Source organism: Choloepus didactylus, chromosome 10, assembly GCF_015220235.1.
Source record: "Choloepus didactylus isolate mChoDid1 chromosome 10, mChoDid1.pri, whole genome shotgun sequence".
Lineage (NCBI taxonomy): Eukaryota > Metazoa > Chordata > Mammalia > Pilosa > Megalonychidae > Choloepus > Choloepus didactylus.
Genome location: NC_051316.1, coordinates 95,633,124 through 95,657,551, shown reverse-complemented (window position 1 = coordinate 95,657,551; position 24,428 = coordinate 95,633,124).

Below are 24,428 nucleotides of genomic sequence, written 5' to 3'. Positions count from 1 at the left end.
CAAAGGATTTACATACTTATTTCTGAATATCTGTTCTTGGCAGCTCCAGTGAAATGTTTTGCTGATGATAAAATGGAGGCAGGGGAAGAGAACACTTCCCCAGGTTGGGAAAGGGGATGCGGCTTTGGGGGCCCCTGGCTTCTCGGAGTCCTGCTCCCAAGATGGCAGGCAGGACTTCACCAGAGGGAGGTCATGCCAGGAGAGGGGAAAGCCTAAAAATGTTCTTCAGGCTCCGTGAGGGGCTCTTTGGGAGAAGAATTAGATCTTCTTTGCCTTGAGAATAAAAACGGGCTTTGCCTGCAGCATGAGGAAATCAAGTTAGACATGTAGAAGGACTTCCTGATGTTCCTACAAGAAAGATGCTGAAATGGGGCTAAAACTTGGAAGACCCCCCACTCCCAGTCTGTCTTGACTGTGACCCCATTCCAAGGTAATGACACCAACGATGGTGCAGAGAGCAGTTGCCATTTCGGTGCTGCTTGCCATGTGTCTGAATGGCACAGGGTGTGAGCTTGACAAGCATTGTCTCATTTAATTCTTGGGATACGTTTTATTAACCCTCATTTAGTTAGTGGAAAAATTGAGACTGAAAACAGTTAACTAACTTGCCCAGACCTCTAGAGCCATGGAGCCCAAAGTGGTGGGGAGAGGAAGTCCAAGTTGGAGAGTTGGGGTCATGGCAAGCCTGGCCGCTCCTACTTCTACCTCTCAGTTCCCAGACTCAGGTGTTCCATCTGCTGGGGACACTGCATCATGTAGGTTTTAGGTATATATCGTATCATGAATGTGTCATCTGCAAGAAGGTGCCTCAGCTAAGCCCATGTATCTCTTCCCTAGGATCACTTCTGCTGGCCACCTCCATCTGTCCCACTGCTTTGTTAGGCTGGTAAGGTGCGGTGTGTGGTAGGACCACTGGGTCCACTGGTCAAGTCCCCACATTGTACCTCCTTTACTATAGGGTGGGTCATTTGGTGTGAGGCAATGTTGTACAGAATCCCATGGTCGGGATACTCTGCGAGGCGTTGGATGGCAGTGCTGGCTGAGGTTCTGTGGGCAGGAAGGTAAAACTCACACCTGGGATATGCCGGTCCCAGTTCAGGGTGCTTTCTTGCCCTTGCCAGCATGGGTGGTCTAATGCAATCAATTTGCCACATCAAAGGCTGATGGCGCTGGATGGGGTGCTCTGTGTTGGTCTCTGTTGCTAGCTGGTCTGACCTTGAGCAGCAGCAGAAGCTAGATCAGCCTTGGTGAGAGGGAACCCACATGAGGGATCCCAGGTGTGGCCTCCATCCCTGCCACCATGGCCACTCTGCTCATGAGCTCATTGCACAAGCTCTGCTCCAACAGCACTGGGGTGGGAGCTGAGGGCAGAGACCTCATCCTGTCCATCCCGTTGTCCAGCGTGTCTCCTGCTGCGGATGAGCCCTGGTGGCCTTCACGTGTGGCACTGAGACCCTCTCACTTTGTGCCCATTCCCGCAGGTCCATCCACATGCCTCTTTCCCACACTGGTGAATTGAAAAGGAATTGGATGATGACTACAGCTCCCAAATCTTTCAGATCTTTGAGGAGGCACTAATATCTGTTTCTTCTGGGATAAAATATTATTTTCAATTATATTTATGTTGGCTGGGGAGGGGCCAGTTTAGGGGCTTTTGCTTGGTCTTTCCTACTTTACTAGCTCTTACTCTGCAGGGCAAGAAACCAAGATGAGGGTTCTGCTGACTGCTGATGATATACTTGGGAACCAAGAAAAGGATCCCTGGGTGACCTGTGGACCCAGTAGACACTCTGTGAAATGAGGTGGGCCAGTGTCCCATTTATTATCTGGCCCCCATGTAACCCTACTTTAACAGGAAGGCCATGATGGTTCTTTGGGTCCCAGTGTCAAGTTGGGTCCTGGATCCAATAGCCCTGAGTAGTTCTCTTTTCCCCAGTTACTTTACAGTTACCCAGGTAACTGGCTGCAGGTCCTTGGGGAAGAACTGGGAAATCAATACTTAAATACTTGCTGTGGTTTTGTAGGGTCCTTCCAGCCTCCTCAGGTTTTGGGTCTGGAAAATGGGCACAAGATTATGATTTCCCATTGGGGTGGCCAGCCTCAGTCTTCTGCTCATTCATTCATGCTTTCTTTCATTAAATAGAGCCAACATGCTTGCTGGCTGCTTATCAAATCCTGTCCCTAGGAACACCAGGTTCTGTCCTATCCCTAGGATGCCCACCTATCCCAACCCCAGAAACACCAGGACCCTCTGGCTGCCATTCCAACCTTTCTGCCCACTATGGTGATTATGTTTACTTTACATCTGACAACAAGCGCTGCCACCTGTCCTCTGCTATTCCAGAACCTTATCATCCCGAGTACCACCATGGAGTCCAGTTCCACAGCAGCACCTCCAGTCAACAGCCCTGGGCTGAGGAAGCCACCACTGAGCTTCTTAACCATGTTGGTGCCTCCCTCACCAGCTCATTCCTCATTGCCTGAGTAAATGGAATCTCCCAAGGAATATAGTCCGCTGGTGGGTGTTAGTCTCACATGGTGGATCCATGCTAGTTATGCCTTCTTCTCAGAGCCTTTTGATCCCCTGCTCCACAGTTCTGGTACAGGCAGCTCAGGTATCTTCATTTAATGAGCACCATCAAATGGGGGCCAATTTGTCCAAGCTCCTAAGAGCCATCCCAACAGCTCTTGAGGCTCTTGCCAGGGTGTTAAATCCTGTGTCAAGGAAGAATGCTCTCATACTGACAGATTTTCCTTTATCCAGGTTATAGTCCATCCCTTTTGATCCAGCACTGGAATACATTCCTGGTTCCTGTAGCCCCTTTGACATACAATTTTGCTCCTCCCCTAATATGTCAAGTTGATCTTGCCTAGTGGGTGAGGCTTCAACTTGATCCTAGTTATAAGTCTGGTGGCCAGAAAGGGATGTGGGGGCAGATCTTGGGCAGGACCGTGCCTTATAAGACCCCTGCCTCTTTAAGGCATAGTCTTCAAGTGCGGGGACAGCACTGTTCCCTGACAGGGCTGTGGGCCACTCTTGCAGACCCCCAGAGTCCAGAGTTCAAACTTCTGAAGTGTATCTACTCAGATATCCCCATCCCAAGTCTGGATCCTACTCTCTCCCTAACAAAGCCCTGTCTTTGGCATAGGATAATTACCAGGGCTGATAATTTTCTCTGAGGTTCTGTTACTTTTATGATTAGGTCCTGAGCCTTGTCTTCAGTTCTGTCTGTCCTCCAGCTACCGGAGATGAGGGTTACTTTCTAGTTTTCGCTAGAAGACCTTCTAGTTTTCCCACTTCACCTTGAATTGGTGATTGTGATTGATCACTTTGAGCTTGTCCTCTTCTCTCTCTAAAGCATCAGTGGCATTCAGCAACAGCCTCATAGTTCTATTATTCTTATAATTACTATTTCTCCCCCAAACTTCAACACCAGAGTTATTACACAAGCGAGTGCAACCACTTCTACATGTATTTTGTCCTAGTTCATCACTGGTGATGGAAGACAATGAAGATTGCATCAATACAGCATGCCAAGGCCTATCAATTCCCCACTTATCAACAGTGATGGGATCTTCATCACCAGGCAGCCAGCAAGGGGTCAGACTCAAGCAACTCATCCTTAAAGCCTGTCTCCTAGGACTACTCATAACTACTCCACTGCTGAGCTTCTCAACTACGCTGATGCTTGCTTAGGCTGGATTCCCTGAAATCGGAGGCTGAGACAGGGATTCTGGTCACATGGTGTATTGAGGGAGAGTTCTCAGGAGACAAGGAGTGAGGGAAGCAGGGTAGGGCAGTGGAAGGAGCTATGCAAGGACAGTCTGAGTCTAGCATAGCTAAGTGTAGCTATGCTAGACTCAGCTAGAGTCTAGTTTCAGCCTGATCCTAGGAGGGCCATGGATCATGAATTGCCCCCACAGTGTGGTCCCAACTTGAGGCAAGGGGCCCTGGTCTTTATTGTTTGTTTTATTGCAGTAATGCATACATAACATGAAATTTGTCATTTTAACCATTATTTTTATAACCATTACCACCTTCTATCACTAAAACTTTTTCATCACTCAAAACAGAACCTCTGTACCCATTATCAATAACTCCTTATTCCTCCTCTCTTCACTCTGCTAACCTCTGATCTCCTTGTCTCTGTGAATTTGCTTATTCTAGATATTTCGTATAAGTAGTATTTTGCTTTTCTAGTTGCTAAAGCAAATACCATGCTATGGGTTGGCTTAAACAATGGGAATTAATTGGCTCATGGTTTTGAGGCTAGGAGAAGTCCAAATCAGGGTGTCATCAAGGCGATGCTTTCTTCCCAGAGACTGGTGTTCTGGGGCTGGCTGCTGGTGATCCTTGGCTCTGGGCTCCTCTGTCACACGGCAATGCACGTGGCGGCCTCTTCTGGCCTCTCCCTTCTTTTCTGGGTTCTGTTGATTTTCAGCTTCTGGCTGTTCCCTCTGTGGCTTTTTTCTCTCTCTGTGACCTTCCCTATAAGGCCTTCAGTAATAGGATAAAGACCCATCCTGGACCACACCTTATCTGAAGTAATCTCATCAATAGGTCCCCTATTTACAGGGGTTCACACCCACAGAAATGGATTAAATTTAAGAATATGTTTTTCTGGGGTACATAGCTCCAAACCACCACACTGGAATCTTACAATATTTATCCTTTTGTTTCTAGCTTATTTCAATTAGCAGAATGTTTTCAAGTTTTATTCCTGTTGTAGTGTATATAAGAAATTCATTTCTTTTTATGGTTGGATAATGTTCCATTGTACGGATATATGTACATTTGTTTATACATTCATCTGTTGATGAACATTTTGGTTATTTCCCCTTTTTTGCTATTGTGAATAATGCCGCTAGGACATTGGTGTACAAATATCTGTCTGAGTTCCTGCTGTCAATTCTGTGGGGTATATCCTTAAGAGTGGAGCTGCCAGGTCTTATGGTTATTCTATGTTTAACTTTTTGAAGAACTACCGAACTGTCTTCCACGGTGGCTGCCTCATTTTACATTCCCGCTAGCAAAGTACAAGAGTTCCAATTTCTCTACATCTTCACCAGTGCTTGATACTGTCTGTTTTCTCCCTCCCTCCTTCCCTCCCTTCCTTTCTATTTTTTTATAATGGGTGCCTGATCTTTTGAATCCCCATGCCAGCCACTCCTTGGGGTGAGGAAGTGTAAGCTTGTAGGTGAGGACAACCTGGCTGAGAGCAATTCTACAGAGGAGGGGACAGCTGGGAGCTCTTAGGAGCCAATGTTCTCAGCAGCTGGAGAACAGGTGCCCCAGCCAGTAAAGGGGGTCCAGGCAGGCTCTGACAGCGTCCACAGCATACTCCTACCCCTTTCTGGAACCCCAAGGCAAGGAGTGCCCTCTCCCTCCTCTTTTCCTTTATTTCCCCCTCAACTGAAAGAGAGGTGGGGTGGACCTTGAAAACCCTCATATGGGAAGAGGTCTCACGCTGTTGAGTGTGTGGACAGTTGAGGTGCACCAGGGTCTCTTTTAAGAGCAATCAACCAAGGGCTTCTTGAAGGCTACTTAAAAATTGTGTCCTCCCTTTCCCAGTCTAGAGATGGAAATGGCCAGCCGCCCTGAAGTGGAACTACCTTCTTTGCCTTGTGAAGAGGCCTGATAGTGATTCCTCTGGTTATTTCAGTGTAGGACAAGTTGGGGGAGAGGGTGCAGTGAGCTTCTGGGGGCACCATCCAGGGGTGGTAAAGGGTCCAGGCTCCGGGGCTGCCTGAGTTCCACTCCTGACTCTGCCACTTACTTAAGGTTTGTGACCTTGGTTGGGTCACTTCATCTTTCAAAGTTTTTCATTGTAAGATGGGAGATGAAGAAAATAATACCTGCCTCATAGAGTTGTAGGGAGGATGAAATTAATTAATGCATGTGAAGTGCTTAGGAAGGTGTCCGATACATCCTAGATACTGAATACACGTTATGTATTACTACTTTGGGCTCCATGTCAAGAGTGTCTCATCCTCATTCTCCAACTCCCAACCAATAGGCAAGAGCCCAAGACTCTATTGGTGAGAAGGGACTAAGATCTCCACCTCTGTCCCCCAGGAGTTTCAGTTGGGGAGACATTTCAGGATGGACCTCCATGGGAGAGCAGGGTGACCAGGCCCCAGAAATATAGTTACCCCAAGGAAAGGGAGGCTCTAGTTCCCACCACCTGCTCAACACAAGGCGTCACCAAAGCCTTGGGGCTTGGAGGAGAGCTGGTTTGGGCATGGCTTATGGTTGTGCTACAAGCTCCTCTGGTCCCAGCCAACATGATTCGGCACTGTTTTGGGGGACAGGGTTGAGCCTGGGAGTGAGAAGGAAAAAGAATTCTAACCTGTGTGCTTGCTTGTCCTGGGCAGAGATCTGAAGCAGCCAGGCAATCACAGTTACCAAGCTGTGCAGTTCCAGTCTTCAACAGCAGCACCGCATGGTTGAGAGGAGCAGTAGCAGTTGATCCTTCTTCTGGAGATTGAGCTATCCTATGGGGTTCTTAGATAATTTATGGGGGATGGGGCAGAAGATGGTTCAAGAGGAAGAGGCTGAGTGGTTTACCAATAGGGCATGTGGAGACTCAAATTATTAATGGGAAAAATAAAAAGGATTTGATTATCTTTGCATCCTGAATTGACAAAAGCAGGTCATATTGACTACCTGTATGGCACGTGTGTGTGCGTATGTGTGTATGTGCATTGGGGTGTAAGGTAGGTGCACATGAATGTGTGTGTGTTTGTCTGTTTTGATTAGTTATGTGTTTCTGTATTCAGAGTGAATGACAAGATGACAGAGCCAAATGGGGCTCTGAGGATTATCTAACTGAACTTTCTCATACTGTTTGTGGACTGAGCTTCAGAAAAGCTGAGCAGCTTGTCCAAGGTCACATGACAAGTTGTTAGCAGAGCTGCACTGAAACCTAGGGGCAGCCTGACTCCCTGTTTGGGGTATTTTCTCTTATCATTATTTTAAAAAAAACTTTTTAGAAGAGTTGCAAAGTTTTAGAGAGTTCCCATATATCCCATAATCTGTCACCAGCTTCCCCTAATGTTCACATTTTACATAGTAGTGGTACTTTTATTAAAATGAAATTAACGTGGGAACAATACTATTAACTAAACTGCAGACTTTTCTTGGATTTTGCCAGTTTTTCCATGGATGTCCTTTTTCTATTCCAGGATCCAATCCAGGATTCCACATTGCATTTAGTCTTGTCTCCTTAGTCCCCTCAAATCTGTGAATCTTGGTCTTTCCTTATTTCTCATGACCTTGACACTTTTGAACAGTAGTTCACCATTTATTTTTCTGTCAACTCCAACTCTGGTTTTATAAAAAAGCATGACTATGTCATCATTTCTATGAACAAATTCAGATTAATGAACACAGCTCCACATATCTAGATCCTTTAATTGTATTTTTGTGTGGATGTATATAAATATTTGGATACAAGATGTTTACTGTTTATATCTATTGTAATTTTCTTGTTTTGGAAAATCTTGCCCCAGAGTCCTGCCTGGTTGGCAGCCACAGATTCCAAAGGAAGTTCTCAGCCCTAACAGGGCAGGCCTTGTGTCTCTGGAATGGGCTGGGCTTGGCACCATCCTAGGGTGGGTGACTCCTGGGGCCCTGCCCAAGCTGGGGGCGTGGGCTGCCCTGGTGGTTCCTCCGGGATGGCAGGGGAGACCCTGGTTCTGGGGGGTGGGCAGAGGAGGCAGCCTGCACCCTGACTCTCAGGCCAAGTTCTTCTCGCTCCGCAGTCAGATCTCTGGGTGTTCACCCAGCAAGAGGGAGGGCAGCCCACGGGAGTGACGTGTGGGTGTGTTCCTGTGTGGGTCCATCGTGCATGTTGGTAAATGTAAATGAGCTTTTGAACCTTCATACACGCCCACATGTGCAAATAAGTGGAGCTAACACTCACTGGCTGGGTGACTTCAGGCAAATCACTTAACCTTTCTGGGCCTGGGTACCCTCGTTTCACAAATGTGGAGTGGCAGGATACTCAGTGCTCACCAAATATCCAGGTGAGCCCTTACGTTTCCCAGCCTTCCTTGCAGTTAGATTGGGCCACGCGACTAGATCTGGCCAACAGACTGGGAGCAGAGTGGCACTTGTCACTTCTGGTCTGAGGCAGTTGAGATCCCATGTGCTTTCCTTCCTGCCTTGGGGACCTTGGCAGCTACGTGCTCCCTGTCGCACAGCCACGAGATGGAGGAGGAACACCGACCCACATTGTACTTCGTGTGAGTGAGAAATAGACCTGTCCTGTGTTAAGCCTCTGAGATTTGAGGGTTTATTTGTTATTGCAGCGTAGCCTGTGCAATCTGGCCAGCAATATTCATCATGGCAAGATGGGGTGGTGGTGTGGCCCTGATGAATTAACACATCCACAGAATAAAAACAGAGCCTGCTTCTTGGGGCTTTGTGGGGATTCAGTGAGTGAGTGGGGTGTGGGCCGGGTGTGGTATCTAATACCTAGTGGATGCTCGAACGTTGCTGAAAAAATCGTTAGTTCATATTACTCCTTGATGAGACAGAACTTCTGGTGAGTTTAATTTTCAGATTCTGCTTGGTAAGGTTTTTTTTAACCTCCTGTGTAAGGGTGACTTGAGCAAGCAAACAATATTTATTGAACCTGCTGTGTGCTCCTGGTGGCTGGGGATGGCTGGGGAGAAGAAAGAGGGTCAAGAGCTGAGGGCCGCTGTGGGGGAGGCAGACAGAACCCGGCCAAGGCAGAGAGGCCTGCAGGGTCAGGCTGATCCAGCCACACCCCTCCACTCGGACCACAGGGAGCTCAGGCGAAGGGAACGTTCTGTCTCCCAGAGCGTAGGGCCTGCAGGCTGGGGGGTCAGGAGCCACATAAAGGTTTGGTTCAGGGGATCAGATAGGCCTGGTCTTGGATGGCTCAGGCATCCCCCTCGTTGTGAGTGCAGGACTAGAGACCTCTCCATGTACCAAGTCCCAGGCTAACAGCTTTAGGGGCCTTAACTCAGTTCTCACAGCATCTCGCCAGGCAGGGCCCTTCATGCTCCATCTTAAAACAGGGAAAGTGAGGCTCTGAGCAGGAAAGGGTCTGCCTGAGGTAGCACAGTCAGAGCTGACTGCAGCCTCCGGCTCTCATCCACCACATGCTGCAGCTGCTGCCCTGATGGGACCAAGTATCCTCAGGATGGGGAGCTCACTACCTGTCACACAAGCCGACACCTCTGATCAACAGTTCCCTTGAGAGGGTGACGATAGCAGTAGCAGGCATGGCTGAGTTAAAGAAGAAAAATCCAGAAAAACCTGGACAGAGCAAGACCATTTTTATAAGAAACAAAGCCAAAGGCGTTTCTCTATTTCTATAGATCCATATGTATGTAAAGGCATAGAGAAGAGTCTGGAAGGACCCACACCAGACTAGTCAGATGTCCTTCAGAGAGGTACAGGGTGTGGGCTGGAGGTGGGCTGGGGGACTTGATTTGTGATGTTAAATTTTTTTACAGTAAGAATGTAATCATATACTACCTGTATAATTAAAAATTAATTTAAAAATTAAAAAAGTAATAGTAAATAGACAAGCCCACCCTTGTAGGGGCATCCGAGCTTATTTCCACCTTCATTCTGCTCCATCAGACACTCTATAGGATATTCATGTCCCATGATTTCTTGCCTTTTTGCACTTGATGGTCTTTCTGTCCAGGATACTCTCCTTTACCCTACTCCCATACTCACCTGATTCCTTTTCAGCCTTTAGTTCTAGAGCCAGTCATCAGAAACTCTGGGGTCCTTCCCTGATCCCCTAGTCTCAGTTGTGGAGCCCTGACCCCTGCCTAGGCTTCTCCAGACCCCTGCACATCTTCCACTATAGCTTTCATCAGTCTGCTCGCTTTCTAGTCTGTCTTCATGTCTGGATTAAAGACGGTGAGGATGGGTGTTGGGTTGGCCTCGTTTGCTGCTTGATCTCCAGGACCTGACACTCAGCAGGAACTCAAGTGCTCATTGAATAAATGAATGAATGAATGAATGAATGAACAAACATGCCAGAGGTGATCCAAACAGCACGGATGTGAGTGACCACCTCCCTCTTTCTAGCCATCCTATCTCCGTTGATGCAGTCTGCCATGACACTTGCTGACTGGTGGCTGTACCTTGCTTGGGCCTCATTCAATGGTGTCTGTTGAATTAAAATCCACACCTTCCCCTGCACAGATTCCTGGGGAGACCCAAGCATCTGCCTTTCCTCTCCGTTCAAGTCTCGCTTGTTATTCTCAGTCCACTGCCTTCCGTCTGAGATGCTGACTGGCTCTCCTGGCTTCTCGTCCCTGGAAAATCTCATTTGTCTGTCCCCACAGGCTCTTCATGAAGAGTATGTGGGTTGGGGGTGGGGAGTGAATAGTGAGGAGAGAGCTCACCAGACTGCGGCCTCCTTGAACGGGAGGCCCAGGCGTCTTCTGCGGTACCTATGAAGAGGTCCCGGAAGGATGTGGTCAGAGGCTGGGCCCGATGTGGCTCCTGCATGTGTCTCGTGCAGCCCCATCTCTGACCACATTGCAAATGCAGGGATGCCACATTTCTGTCCCCGCCCCTCCCCGCCCTGCCCGGACCCTGCCTCCCCCCAACCCCCGCCCCACCCCCCGGCCTAACCGAGAGCCAGGATGCTGGGGAGAGGAAATCACACACCAAGGCCCTATCTGATACCCATAAGTTTGCTCAAGCTTATGTAAATCACACAAAAACTGACAAGTTTTCCTATTAAAAGATAATTGTAATCAGGGTGCCGGACGTGCCGCGTGGGGATGATTGGAGATAGACGGACAGCGCAGAAAGATGGATCGTTTTAATTTGCACCAATTAAATTGAAGTTCATGGGATCATCTTCTTCAATCTTCATGAATACTTTATTTTCTGGCTGCTACAGAGCTATTAAAAAGAATGATTGAGGCACGCGGCAGGCCGGGTATATTTTATGAAATATCACCTTTAAAGAATTTGAGTACGCCATTTTCATAATGAGTTTTCTAGTACCTAATCCTCTTCTCTATTACTACATTTGAGAAGTGGATTGATCTGGGAAGTGCCGAGGGTGCAGGTAACGATACATTTTGCCAGGCACGGGCGGTGGTGATGGATCACATTTTGGCAAGGAGGATAATGGATGGGTGCCGGGAGGAGGCGTGCTCAGGAGTTTGGTGGTGACGGTTCAGCAAGGGGTGGGAGGGCTGTGCCAAGCCAAGACCCCATCCCTGCTTGGTGGCTCTTCCAACTCCAGGCTGGGGAGGAAGGCGCAAGCTTGGAGGAGCGGAGCCAGGCCTTGGGGAGCTGGGAGGCTGGGCTGGGGAAGGGCTCCGCAAGGGGTCCGCAACCTGAGCTGCAGGGAGAGGCTGGAGTTACCTGGGTTGCCCTGAGCCAGTGTTTGCTGCTCTGGTGTCCAGTCAAGGGTGGGGATTTGAGGGACAGGGATGGGATGGGGGGATCCCATAACATGAGGCTGTTATTGAGGCTACGGCCTGCAGCAGCTCTGATCAAGGGACTGACCACAACAACCACTCTCTTGGCCTTTAAGTCCTTCTCTAGGTCCCTCCCCAAGGTCTAGAGGAGAAGGCAGAAAAGGAAGTGGGTGGTGGGTTCACCCTTGAAGAGAGCAGGACAAGTGTGGGCCGAGGGGTCCCTGCTGGGATAGAGTATCAGGGTCCTTTGGTGGGTGGTCCTCACAACAGGACAGGGGCAGGACTGAGATGTGATATAACTGATTGGGTCACAGGAGCCAAACCTTTGGCCTTGTTCCCTCGTCTCTGGGGATGCCTGAGGGCATTAGCCTGGCCCTGCCAGGCCTCGCCCACCTGGAGACAGGTGGATTGAAAGGCAGCTCCAGGGCTTCCTGAGTGGCCTGGGCGGGGCTGAGGCCCCTGACCTTGACCCTGTGAAAGGTGGGCACCAGGCATCCTGCAGGAGCAGGGGCAGTGGGTAGAGAGAGGAGCTCCCACCCTACTGGGTCTCCACTCTGCCACTTGGCTGGGCCTTCTTCCCCGAGCTTCTGCAGCAGCAGCCGTCATAATTAACCCTGCTAATTAATCAGGGCAGGATGGATTAATTGAGATCACAGGAGACTGGGAGAGCAGGTGCAGCTTTGGGGCTGATGGGATAACAAGCTCTCTGGATGCCCAGGGGGCCTGGGCCTGCCCGGGGGAGCCCTGGGCTTGCTCGGCAGTGAGCTGTGCCAGGCAGAGGCCCCCAGGTCCCAGCCCTGACACGGTGTCCTGGGCCTGCTCAGGCAGGCTCTGCCAAGGAGACAGAGCCTCCATCACCCCTATTGCCAGGGGCCACTGGTGCAACCAGAAGTTCTGCCTAAGGCCCCTGGGCAAGGAGACCCCAGGCTGCGGGGGCAACTGGGACAGAGTGGGGCCACCCCCTTCTCTCCAGAGGAGAGCAATTTACCTGCTGCCTCGGAGTCCCCTCGGAAGGAGGCTGGATTTGAGCTGAGATTCCCAAAGAATGGCACCCCCTACCCTACAGAAGGGAGAGCAGAGCGGGAAGCTACGCAGGGTTTCCAGCAGGGGAGCAGCATGGTCATTTTATGTGTAGCTAAGATCTCTCTAGCAGCTTTCACAAGGGAAGGTACCCAAGTGGAGGCAGGGACCCTGGCGATGGGGCTGCAGCAGTCCAGGTGAGTGGTGACAGCGGCTTGGACTAAGGTGGTGGTCGTAGCAGTGCAGCCCAAAGAACCTGACTGAGAGGTCTCTGGGGTTGGAGCCAACACACCTTGTTGATGGGTTGAGGGGGAGGGTCAAAGGCAACTCTTGTTTCTAGGAGGTTGTTCTAGTTTGCTAATGCGGCAGAATGCAAAACACCAGAGATGGATAGGCTTTTATAAAACGGGAGTTTATTTCACTACAGTCTTAAGGCCCAAAGCATCCAAGGTAACACTTCAGCAATCGGGTACCCTCACCGGAGGATGGCCAATGGCCTCTGGAAAACCTCTGTTAGCTAGGAAGGCAGCTGGCATCTGCTCCAAAGCTCCGGCCTCAAAACGGCTTTGTCCCAGGACGTTCCTCTCTAGCAAGCTTGCTCCTCTTCAAAACAGCTCCTCTTCAAAACAGCTCCTCTTCTTCAAAACAGCTGCACTCTCTTTTTTCTCTTTGAGTCAGCTCATTTATATAGCTCCACCAATCAAAGCCCACCCCGAATGGGTGGGGCCACACCTCCATGGGAACATCTCATCAAAATTATCTCCCACAGCTGGGTGGGGCACACTCCAAGCAAATCCAACCAGCACCAAAACGCCTGCCCCACACAAGACTACAAAGATAATGGCATTTGGGAGACACAATACACTCAAACCGGCACAGAGGTTCTGCTCCTGGGATGGGGCATAGAGCAGGTTTGCAGGGCAGGGAGTCAAGTTCGGTTTTCGGCATGTTCCAGGTTACAGCCTTGGCTGCCTTTCAGAGTCCATCGCTGCTGTCTTGTCCCAACTCCCCTTGCTCTGCCTTGGGCATCCACTGCTCCCACCTGCTGGGTCCCCAGGACGCTTGAGTCCGTCTGGGCACCAGCCTCTTCCGGCTGTCCTCCTTCCAGAGAAGTGCTGCTCCCTCTTCCCCAAGAATCCTGCCCCAGCTCCCCAGCGGAAGGGCCCTCCTTCCTCTGAGATCCTTCCTCTGTGTCTTTGTGTCTTTGCTCCTGCTATTCCCTCCGTTGGAATGCCCTTCCTCTCCTTGAACCCAGGTGAGCTCCTACTTAACCGTAAGCACACAAAATGAACGCTCTTCCTCTTCATCTTTCTTGCTTCTTGTAGCTTCTTCCTTGGAGCCTTCATGGTATGTTGTATGGCCCTTTGGCAGACACATATCTGTCTCCTCAAAGCTACTTCTGGAGTAAGTTTGGGAATTAAAAATGCCAGCACAATTGTATCATTTAATCCTTATTGAGGTACTGCGCACCATTTAATCTTTCAAAGTGGAGTTGTGCAACATTGGCAGATTTGACCTTGACTGTGTGGGGCTGTTGGGGGATGTTTAGCAGCATCTGTAGTCTACCCACCAGAGACCACTGTGACTCCCGCCTCCCGTTGTGACAACCAGCAGTGTTGCCAGACATTGCCAAATAGCCCTTGAGAAGCAAAATTGTCCCCAGTTGCAAACCGCTGCTTTAAAGAGACATAAGAAGCAGCACAGGAAAACCAAATAAAAGCGAGAATCCCAAATTCTAGGCTGGGGAGGGGCTGATTGACCACTTTTGAAGCCTGGGATTTTCATCTGTGACTCAAATGTATAACTCCTGTATTTCTTACCTCTAGATTGATTTGTTCATTAAAAATATTAGCACTTGTGCTAAAAAAAAAATAAAAAAAATAAAAATAAGAGGGTACAATGGAAAAAAAAAAACAAAAAACAAAAAACCCCAAACCTTTGCAATCCCAGCAGGGACTGCAAAGGGCACTATCAGAGGGAAAAGCCGGTGCCCTATTGCTTGGACCTGGGGTGTGGTCCCCACCAGCTGATGTACATAAGTCAGCGTTAGCAACTGGGTAAAATGCAATTTTGTTTTGTTTTTTTTTTTGATGGTATATGAGGGGAGGTTTTGAAAGCATAAATTAGAAAAAGTCAACAGTTTACATCTTCCAAACCATTTATGTTATTTACTGGGATTGCATCATTTCCATCAGCCCCAAACATATTGTGACACCTCCCATCTGGTAAACAAATCTCCCTTGAGCCCTTGTCTCCCTCCGGCTCCTTGTTAAGGAAAACGCCTCAGGAGAGTGTCCCTGCTCACAGCCTGCACCGCAGGTCCCTCCTGCACGGTCTCCTACCAGCTGTCCCCGCCCTCCCCTGACAGGCGCCGTCCCCACGGCCCATGTCCACACGCCTTCGACACGCCCAGTAACCCCTAACTCCTGGAATCCTTCTCTTCCTTTGGCTTCCAGGACGCCCCGCTCCTCATTTTCCTTTGCTTCGCTGGCTGCGCTTTTTCAAGTTACTTCGTTCACTCTGCCTCTGGTGTTGGGGAACACAAGGGCTCAGGGCTCAGGCCCCCAGAATCTCTGCCCTCCACCTTCCTGCTACCTGACAGCTCCCTTTGGTGCCTCGATTTCCCCCATGCCCCCACCTCAGTCAGTGGCAACTCCATCCTTCCCGAGACTCGTCCTGGGCCCGTAACTCATCCACCCAGCCAGCAAACCCTGTTGGAGCTGCCTTCTGAGCACACCCAGCTACCCTCTTGTCCAAGCCACCAGCCCCGCATGCTTGGAGAATGGCAGCACCTTGCAGCTTTGTCTCATCTTCAGCTCCCTGCAGTCTTGTCTCCACATGTTAGTCACGAAGTGGCATTTCTCAACTCAAACCTTCCATTCCCAACACAATCCAGGCCCCTGCTGCATCCTGCTAGCCCCTCATGTTTGGGCCCACCTGTCTCTTCACCTCCCCTATTTTCCCTCCCTGCTCAGTCTTCTCCAGGTCTGCAGGCTGAGGGCTGCCACAGGGCCTTTGCACCAGCCAACGTTCCCCCACCCACTCAGAGGCCTGCCAGTGCTCAGTGTCTTCTGCTTAGGGAGCCCTGCCCTGAATGCTGCTCCCAAAGGCTACTCCCCAACACCCTTTATCTCCTTTCCTCACTATTCTTATTATTTGCCTTTCTATTCTTCAAAGCCCTAATTACATCCTCACATCATATTTTATATTTGTTTGGGGTTTATTATGCATCCCCTCACTAGAATATAAACCCCAAGAGCAGAGAGCTTTTGGCCAGTCTTATTCTAGAACACAGCTGGGGCATGTTAAGTACTGCCCCACTCTGGAGGCAGACTGATCTGGGTTTGCACCCCTTTCTGCCTTTCATGCACTGTGCTCTCAGGCACGTGATTAAACCTCTCGCAGCCTTAGTTTCTGCACCTACAAAATGGGCTGAATAATAGTGGATGCCAGGCCTATCAGAGTGCGCTGTTCCAATGGAGACGTGGCGGGATAGACTTGGAACCGAGATGTTGGGGTGGTAAAGAGTCTCACCGACTCTGAGACAAGTAACCATGCAAGAAACTGGTGTGGAAAGAATTGTCCGTGAGTATGAAAACTGATGCATATGAGGGAGGGAGGGGGAGCTGGACAATCTTGACTGAGCACTAACTGTGTGCCAGGGGCTTGACGTACCACATCTCTTTTGATCCTCATAACAATGTGATGAGGTAGAGGTCAACTTTATACTGAATTACAGGATAGGAAACAGCTCAGAGAGGTTAGGGACCTTTGTTAGGTCAGAGTCAGGGAAAGCTAGAGGTGAGAGCCCAGTCTGGGCATTAGTGGTGGTTGGGCAACTGGACCCAAGGGTGCTGATTAGGAGCATGGCTGCAGTGTGGACTTGGGGTTCGCAGACTCTTTTCTGCTTCCACTCACCTGAGGGACTCCCATCAGCCACCCGGCTCTCTGAGGATGATTTTTGTGAGGCTGGGAGGGGGGAGGAGGAAAGGAGGATGCAGTTTGCAAAGGTCTATCCTACCCCTGAGATTCAGATATATCCTCAATTGAGATCCTGCAGATCTAGGGAAGGTCTCTAGTGCTGGGCCACAGGGCTCTGCCTCATTCAACATGTTCATTGATGATTTGGATGAGGTCACAGAAGTTCTGCTGACCAAATGTGAAATGACAGGAACCTGGAGAATGGGTATGTGTGGGTGGGTGTGTTGGGGGTGGGGTGGGAACCTATTGGAGGGGAGAAAATAGAATTTACTGGATCTAAAAAAATATCTGCGCAGATTGGGTGATGGGCTGAATGTACCCCAGCTAAAATTGACCAGAGATTAACACAGGACCCTGCAGTGGTCCCCAAACCCAATTGCACACATTGAAGACAGGTGGGCAAATCAGGTAGGGCCCAAGGCAAGGGGAAACGAGAGCTGAGGAGCCAGGTCTTTGCCAGCTTCTCCCCTCATGGACGGGGGGTAGACAGTGAAATTAGACACTAATCATGGAGATCAGTACCCAGGCTATTGAACAATTTTGCAAACATGTTGACTTTCTTGAAGGGAGGAGTTTCGGTTTGCTAAAGCTGCCAAATGCTCTATACCAGAAATGGACTGGCTTTTACAATGGGGTTGATTAGTTCACAAATTTACAGTTCTAAGGCCATGAAAATGTCCCAATGAAGGCATCAAGAGTAACATACCTTCTCTGAGGAAAGGCTGATGGCATCTGGGGTTCCTCTGTCACATGGGCCTCTCCTGGGATCAACTTCTGGTTTCCGTGGTTTTCTCCAGAATGTCTCTGGGCTTCTGTCTTGGCTTCTCTCAGCTCCTGTGGGTTCTCTTTGCTTCTCCTGGGGACACACTCTGGATTACATATCCTAGGTTCTCCCCAAAATGTCTCTCTCAGCTTCTTTGAGCTCTCTCTCTCCTTGAGCTCTCTTAAGGACTCCAGCAAAGGATTAAGACCTACTTTAAATGGGCAGGGTCACATCTCCATGGAAACAATCTAATCAAAAGTTGCCACCACAATAGCTCTGCCCCCACAAGAGTGGATTAAAACTATTTTGTTTTTTATGGGGTACATAACAGATTAAAACCAGCATAGGATGTCTCTAACAGAATGCCACCAGGCTCTATTATGGATCACCATTTATAAAAAAAAAATAACTTTTGTTTAAATTTTGTCGGTCAGGCTGAATGAGTTGCAGGGCTGCAGAGATGGGTCACTAAAACATACTGCTGAAAGGACAAGAGTGGCCCACAGTCTGTTCCCAGTCCTCCCTGGTCCCCAGCAGGGCTGGGGTCTCTCCTTGGTGGAATTGATGGCTGTTGTTTTTGTGGGGTCTACCTCACAGGCCCACTTGGGGTCTGACCCTTGCAGTCCCCAACAACTTCCCTCAATTTCCCTGCCTGTATCCTGCCCAGTGCCTGGCAGGTAGTAGGAGCACAATAAATGGAAAGCAATCTGCAAATTCAGAAGGATACTCCATCCTGGGGTGCATGTGTAGGTTGTGTGCGTGTGCGTGTGTGTGTGTGTGTGTGTACATGAGTCTCCTTTTCTACCTGTCTTGTCCACTCCCCCACCCCCTCACCCCCCCAGCTGGGCTGGAGCCCTGAGGGTCAGGCCAGGCCTGGCAGTGCTGTCCTGTGCCAACAGTGACAACCCAGATCCTCCATTCTCTTCCAGCATTCACTTTAATTGCCTGAAAATTGACGATAGTTGCAAGGAAAATAATGAGGCCTAATTATGTTAATTAAATGGCTAATTCATTAATTAACGCACTCACATCATCAGCTTGGAGAGCCCCTTTGCCTTGGTTGGTTGGTTGGTTGGTTTAGTTCAGCAGACAGGGAGGGGACCCCTGCCTGGGCCAGGAATCAGATTGCCCTCTTGGGTGGGGGTGACAGAAGCCAGGTTGCCATGAGCACCCTACTCAGCTGCTCCTCCTTGGATGCTCCCCAGGGCCCTGGGGGCTGCTCCCCATTCGCCCCTCTTGTCTGCGGTTAACTAGGCTCTGGGGAAGAGGTGATGGATAAATCTGGGTGTGTCTGGTCTGTGTCTCCCAGAAGCTTCCTGGTGAGAAGGGGGTGGCACGGACTGGGCAGAGGCCCCCAGAGAGAGAATGGACAGATTTGTCCAAAGGGGACAGCGCCAATGGCTGTGAGTCTCAGATAGGACATGCTACCCAGGAGAAGGAGACAAATCTGCCCTCAGAAGGTGCAGGAGGCCCTTCTTCCTCCAGAGGGACCACCTGGCATCTGGATCCTGTGGACAAGAGCAGGGCAGCAGAGGTCTGGCTCCTACTCACAGCCTGGCCACGTATTTCTGTGACCCCAGAGTGTTCGACCACTGCTCGAAGCATGAAGTCGAGCTCTTCACCGTGCCCCACCCTCAGCCCTGTGTGGGTGGCCAGGGCAGCCCCTGGCTCTCTGCCCTCAGCCACATTGGCCTTCTCACCCCACTTCAGACCTGGCTCCAATCTCCCATCTAGAGTCAGAACCCCTCATGGGCTCAGCACCCTCTACTTTGTGATCTGGGTGTCGGCACAGTTTGCAAGGATATCATTACATGTATATTTGCTCTGTTTCTGTCTCCTTAACAGCCTGCAGGGCTCCCCAGAGAAGGCCCCGGGGTCTCTCTAGCTGCCTGCTCTACCCCGGGACCCAGCGTGGTGCCTGGCACACATCCATGCTCATAGCTGTTTGGGGAATGAATCACTCCCAGATGGCCGGGTTTGTAGGATAAGAAGCTTTATGGCTAAGGCCTACCTCCATCCCCTTTTCCCACCATCACAGCTCATATGATGTCATTACTAAACTCATCTTACCCAGGGTTGTGCCACTGTGTTCCCTGCCCAGGGCTCCTGAAGTAGGGATGACTACACAGTCACAAACTTGGATTAACAAAGATGTAACTTGAGACCACACGGAGAAGGGGTTGGCCTTGAACCCTGGCTTCACCACTTCCTGGCTCTGTGACTTTCAGTGAAGTCTCAACCTCTCTGGGCCTCAGGCTTTCCCTTGGGGAATGAAGACAATGAGAGCTCCTTTTTCACAGGGTGTTGTAGGCTTTAAACGAGATGCTATGTGCCAAGTGCGTAGATGGGCCCTGGTGAAGGCAGTGCTCAATCACAGTCATCTCCTTTGATTTCTTTATTTTCCCCAACACTTTAATTTTGAGCTGCAAGACTCCATTCTGCCTGATGCCAAAAGTGTAATTCAGGTTAAGTCAGTCAAATTCGAGATTTCTATTCCTTCAGGCTGAAAAGTTTGTCTGTCCTCCTGCACCTTCCTCCTTCTTGGGGTGGCTTCAGAACTTATCCAAAGGCCCTCCTGCCTAAGGCCTGACGGTTTCTCTGTCTCCCCATCTCTCTTGTCTGGTCATCTTGCATCACAGTGGAGACTGGGCAAAATGAAAATGTGTGCCCGTATATATACTTATTAAATTAGCCTTCCATATTTTGAACCAAGTGGAAAAGTTTGACAAAAGCTCTACAAACAAAAAGCATGACTATGTATAAAGCCCTGCATCGCCCAATCTGTTTGCACACCATCGTCAAACCTCATAAACCCTCCCTGCGGGGCCCTGACGGCTGCACAGCCCGGCAGACTCAGCCCCTCCCGGCGCACAATAAAGCCAGGTCTTAAAACCAGCTAACAGCAGCCTGTCTTTATTCAAATTTTTGATAGTTTGAACATCATGGATTTTTTTGCATTGTTTTATTTTTTAAAACATTACAATAAAATATCATTCGTCTCGATCACTGAGTTTTTGGCACCAACTTGGATTCTGTGCCCGAGGTAAGGGCTTCACTCATGGCCCGTGTTCAAGGCTCTGCCTCCAAGCCCTTTCCTGAGCTCACAGGGCAGAGCTGCTGCCCCGTCTCCTTCTTCCTCCTTTCCCCTCTGCTGCCAGGGGTGGCCCCCACTCTGTCCCTCACACCCAGCTCTGTGCCCTGCTCTCGCAGAGGCTGCTGGGAGTGAGCCTCCCCAGTGGGTCCCCAGAGAGGCAGGGCCCTTCTGCTTTGGGAGTCCCCCAATCCCATCTTGCGGGAGACTTCCAAAACCTTCCTCCGCTTGGCCTCGGAATCCCCTTGGAGAAGGGCGGGTTGGAGAAGCACAGCGTGGACAGCGACCAGCCTCTGTCCTTTTGCTTTCCCTCTTGCCTCTGTCTGCCCCAAGTGTCAGAGTCTCTTCTGATAGGCTTGGTCTCATTCAGTGGGATGAGAAGGAAAGTTTTATCCTTCTCTCACATTCCTTTCTGATCTCCTCTGCTGAATCTCTGAATCAAGGTTTTTGATACGAAATCAAGGTTTTTGATACGAAATCTCTGAATCAAGGTTTTGATTCTGCAGTTTCTCCACTGACGGCTTCTAAAGCTGGGCAGAGCCCTCCTGCCTGGGTGCCCTGATGGGGGACAGCCAGCAGGGAACAGGGGTGTGGGCTTGAGTCCTTTCACTTGGCAGCCTGCCTCCCTGGCACAGCAGGACTTGCCAAATGCTCCGTAAACTGGCCTGGAGCTGCTGGGGGACAGAGCCTCTCCCAAGCCAGGGATGGGCTGGAGAGATGACTCCCAGGGTATGCAGAGTCTGCCAACCATGCAGGCAGGACCCCCAAATAGCAGCCATCCAGGCTTGGAGCAGGAAGTTTCTGCAGGGAGGTGGGGAGGGCTCCAGGCCAGTGCCAGGTGGAATTCAGCACCATTTTCCAGGGAGAGGGAATCGATTGCTTTATTGCTGAGACTTAATTTGAAGGAAGTGAAACGAAAGCTTCATAAGAAATATGATTATTATAAAATGCTTAAGCCTTTGCCTGGGGGGCCTGAGTCCTGCTTGTCTCACCCCTGTCTTGGGTAGCAGGAGCTACAGTCTCACTCTCTAATTGGAATAGATTTCAAAAGTGCAATAAAAGCAGCCACCTAAATGTGGGAGCTTGTCGCTTGGAGCTGTCTCTGGGCAGGCTTGATGAATGTGGAGATTCCACAGAGCTCTTATCTCCTGATCTCGCCCCCCCCAGGTCCACCCCCACAATGGATGATAATAATAATAATGACAATTATGAGCAGATGAACATTTAGTGAGCACTTACTAGGCACCAGACACTGAGCTTAGCACCTTACAGGCATTTCTTATTGCATCCTCACATTAACTCTCTAAGAGAGTGTGTTAGTCAGCTATTGCCACAAAATTGCTGCATAACAAATGCCCCCCCCAAAAATAAAAAAACAACTCAGTCACTTGAGACAGCAATCACTTATTCTCAGAGATCTGAGGGTTATCTGGGAGTCAGCTGATTTGGGCTGGAGCAACACAGCTCTGCTTCTCTTGCTCCATCCTCTTCCAGGGATGAGCAGCCAGCCTGGGCATGTTCTTGATTAGAAAGTAGATAGCAGAGGCACAAGAGAGCAAATGGAAACACCCATGGCCTCTTGAAGCCTAGGCTCAAAACTGGCTCCCTTCCCTTCTACCTCATTCTGTTGCCAAAGCAAGTCCACAGCCAAATTCAAAGTCAAGGGTGGAGAACAATAACCCACCCCTTTAGTGGGAGACACTGCAAAGTCAGATGGCAAAAAGTGTGGATACAGGAGGTGGTGAAGAATTGGGAGCATTACTGCAATCTTCCACAGGTAGATTACCCCTGTCATCCCCATTTTATAGATGGGGAAAGTGAAGGCCAGAAAGGGAAAGTTGTTGTTTTCTCTGCCTGGGTCACACAGCTATAGTGGATCAGGGATTCAGAGCTAAGCCCATTCCTGAGTCTGTGCCCTTAGCAACCCCTTTCTCTTGTCTGTGTCAGAGCCTGAGCCCACCTGGCCCCGGGCCGTTTGTCAGAAACCAGCCCATCCTGACTGCAGACACGTGGTCTGGTCCCGCCAGCTGAGGCTCTGGATGCCCCTGGTGTTTCCCTCACCCCCATTCTCAGCAGACCAGAAGTGGGTTCTGGGAAAGGGGCAGGTAACTCCTTGAGAGCAGACACCATGATTCGCATACCCCCTCATCTAATCTTCATTCTGTCCTGGGAGGGGAGAACGGGCTTCTCGACTAGTGAAGAGTGGAGTCAGAATTTGAACCAAGGTCCTGACTCCAGAGCTTTCCTGGTTCTTGCTCTTAGCTCCACCCTCCTCCAGTGGCCAGCGCCCCCTGGGCTCTCAGCCGCCTTCCCTCCCTCTCTCCACCATGGGATCTGGCTGATAACAGAATCAGCTGCTCTCTGAGTTTCTTCCTTCCCAGAATCCTCCAGGAGTGGGGGGTGGGGATACGTCTGGGTCCTTGGCCACAGAATGCCGGTTTCACCCTCAGCATCCTGACCTCTCCCCTGGGGGTCCCTAGGACCGTGGGTCAGTAGAACACATGTCCAGGAACCTGTGGCTGTGTGATCCTTGGGGATCCCTGGACTCTTACCACCTTATTCTTTTTTAAGCTTTTATTATTTCTCTATTACCCAAGTAATATATGTTCATTGCAGGAAAATTAGAAAATACAGAAAAGCATAAAGAAAAAAAAATCAAGTGTAACCAGTTTAGAGGCATCTCCACTCATTAGGGGTATAAACATGAAACAGTTTTATTTTTTCCAATAACTGTCACCAATTCTGCTCTCTCAAAACCACCCTCCCCTCTTCCCACTGGGTGGTGAGTCTGTAAATAACATCTCAGTCCAATTCCATAACTTTTCACTTTGGGTTATTAAGACTGGCTCATTTTTTGTAGCCCAGATAGTCCTGTTTGTTTTGAAACTCCAACCTCACATCCTGTTCAAAGCTGGTGCCTCCCCCCCAGTCCAGGCAGGCTGGCCCATGACCGTGGCTGCCCGGGGCATTCTCCCCCCGCGCCACTTTCCTGGTTTTGGTGTTGGGATGGGGAGACAGGGCTCACGTAGCCTCTTTGGTTGGTTCTGGCTGCTGACGTAACTCGTTCATTGGGTGGATGGCCACTCCAAAGGGTCTCCCGGGTGAGAGCAGGGTTCTCCCCAGTCATCCCTCCGAGGCCTTGCCATTCCTCCCAAGATTAAGCCCCCAGCTGCAGCTCCCCCATCCAATTCTCCTGATACATGGCCCCTCTGTCCCAGGCTGGCATGGCCCCTACCACTGCTGGCCCTAAAACGCCTCCTCCCAGAAGGGCCCTCAGCTATGGGGCCCGCGGTACTGGCTGCAGCCAGAGGCAGAAACTTGGGGCCCAAACACTCATGGAAGGGTCCTTGTCCCAACTCCCTGGGCAAGTCCCGCTTTCTTCCCCAGTGAAACTTTCCCAGGCTCAGTGGCCCAGGGCAGGCCGGGCCAGTGGCCAAGCAACCCCACTGGCCTGGGAAAGCTAGTTCCCTTCATTGCAGGCATGGAGGCTGGAGAAAAGGCTCCCCAGGACTTTGGGTTGGAAAAAGCCAAACCGCCCACCTCTGGATGGGGGAGAGGGGAGGGAATGACTGCTCCTTCCTCTCAAGCTCTTGGGGTGACATGCTGAGCCGGGACCCTGACCACAGGGGGTTCCCTGGTGCCCAAGGCCACCACCTCCCAGGAGGTCTCTTTTTTGGTGCCCTGGCCCAAGTCCTTTCACTTGGCAGTGGCCGTCTATGTGGTGACTGCCCAGCAAGGGGATGGGAGTCCTCCTCTGCCACCAGGACCTTCTCCCCTTCCCTGGGGTGAATCACCAGCGGGCAGTTATCCTGTGTGGCCGCTGTCAATGCACCAGGGCTGGTTGGATCTGAGATGGATACTTGATCCAGGTAGGCCAAGCAAACCTCCCTGCCTGGGACAAGAGAGAGAGTTAGCGTCTCTTCAAGTGCCATGACCAAAGCTTGAGCTTTCTGGAGCCAGGGGCCTTTGTATTCCCCTTAGACCTCAGAGAAAGAGAAGAAAGCAGGAAAGAGGAAACAGCTCTGAGGGCCTTCTAGCTCCTGGTTCCCATCTCTCAGGGGCTCCTTTTACCCTGACCTTGTGAAAAAGACTCTTTGTCCCAAGCCAGTTGGAGAGAATCTGTTACTTGCAAGAAAAGAG